This window comes from Petaurus breviceps, unplaced genomic scaffold (genome assembly GCF_028583685.1).
Source record: "Petaurus breviceps papuanus isolate PSGF00001 unplaced genomic scaffold, PetGlider_PUasm1.0 176, whole genome shotgun sequence".
Taxonomy (NCBI): domain Eukaryota; kingdom Metazoa; phylum Chordata; class Mammalia; order Diprotodontia; family Petauridae; genus Petaurus; species Petaurus breviceps.
Window position 1 is genome coordinate 31,315,313 of NW_027185771.1, and position 1,939 is coordinate 31,317,251.

Sequence of the window (1,939 nt, forward strand, 5' to 3'; positions counted from 1 at the left end):
AAACCTCGTAACTGTAATGGGAATGGGAATTTGAAGATCTTCCCTGCCCCTTAATAGGCCTAAGGGAATTTGAAGATCTTCCTCTACACCTTAATAGACCAAAGGTAATCACATGGAGCCTATAGTGTGAGGAGTTTGCTGAACTGGTAGAGCAGAGCTGAGAGGAAGATGGGACACAGAGCAGTTAGAATGGCAGGAAGAGAGAGGACACAGGCAAGGAGACAGTTAGGCTTGTGAGTGTTTGTGGGAAGGCTTTGGGGTGGCGTTGTTCTCTGCAGTGTTATTGTATATAGATTTCTTCATTGCTATGATGAATTTGGTTTTCTGGTGTTGGGATTTGCCTCTCTGGTGTCTGGATAAACATTTTGCTTCTCTCTTCTATATGGAGAGTCTATATTTTGAGATTAAGAACTATGCCAGCATATCCATAGTTGCTGTTGGTGATGTGAATACTGCCTTGGCAATATAACAAATATTGATAATCCAGATTTTTTTTTACATTGTCCATGTCTGAGATCATGTGTTTATTCTGTATTTTAAATCCCTTCCCTCTCTGACAGGAGGCAGGTGTCATGTTTTATCTTTAGACTGTTGGACTCAGATTAATGATTATCATTGCAATAATGAGGGTTCTAAGGTCTTTTGAAGTTTTCTCTATGATGTCACATTATATATACAAATTATTCTCCTGGTTCTGTTCACCTTACTCTTCTTCAGTTTAGAGAGCTCTTCCAGGATAATTCTGAAACTAATTATAACAAAATAATATTCCATAAAATGTATATGCTATAATTTGTTTAGCTATTCCCCAACAGGTGAGTGCCCCCATTAGTTTCCAATTTTTACTACTCTGTAAAGATTATAGTTTTATACATATGAGTCCTTCAAAAACATTTTTAGTCAGACTAGAACAACCACCCTGAAATCCTAATATGTCCTTGGAGAGAGATGGCAACATTCCATCAGTCAATAAACATTTATAAAGCACCTACTATGTGCCAGACACTGCACTAAGAACTGGGGATACAAATGTGAACAAAGAAAGACAGTCCTTGCCCTAAGAAGCTTTTTATTTCATGGTCATTTCTGGAAATCCAGAGATTGCTGCTTCCCTAACCTTCCTCCCACCCCCCAGCTAAAATTTCCCTTGTAACAAAGAAATGAAATTAAGCAAAACCACTTGTAATGTAATACCAAGCAAAGGCAACTTCCCAGGTTCAAAATACCAGCATAGGTGCTCTCTATTTTATTCAGTGACAAACCCAGAACAGAGAAGATCAAAACATGACATCATTCAAAATACAGCATTTACTAAGTGTGATTAAATAATCTCCAAGTACTACCCCACCCCAGGATCTTCCAATCATTCAATCAATTACAAAGTCCCTGTTCTAAATACTTCTCCACCCCTAGGCTATACCTTAATTAAGTCCACCACAAAACCCCTCTTCTCAAATGGAGATTAGTTTCCAAACATAAGTAAAATACATTCATTTGCTCAACCATAGAACACAAAAAGGTCAAAAGTTCCCCACCCCTGGATCACAATTGAATCTACCCCAGAGTTACATCAAGTTTAAACACAGCACTTAATACCCAAATGGAGATCTTTTCTTCATCTTGACACGAGGCAAGTTCTCAGCAATCTTAGTTCCTGGGGAGACAAGGCTTAGCAAGGCCATAAGATACATTGCCAGTCCCTTCATGAATTTATCCTCTGTCTGTAGAACAGTCCTAGAACCCCTGAACACATTAGCAAAGCCCTCTCCCAGGATTTCTGTAAACATACAACAAGAAAATCCTTCTTCAGGGCTTCTGAACCAACAGAAAGGCTCCCAGACCCCTGCAACAACAGCACTGTCCACCAGTGGACAGTATTCATTCTGTCTGCCGGACAGTCTCCAGACCCCTGCAACAACAGTACTGTCCCTCACCAGTG

The 1,939-nt window shown here is 39.7% G+C and overlaps 1 protein-coding gene across 11 annotated transcripts in view; it reads right to left on the minus strand.

The window, feature by feature from the left end:
* Window positions 1-1,939, minus strand: part of LOC138159483 (zinc finger protein 69 homolog) — a 50,622-nt gene that overhangs the window by 22,017 nt on the left and 26,666 nt on the right. The window lies entirely within an intron of this gene.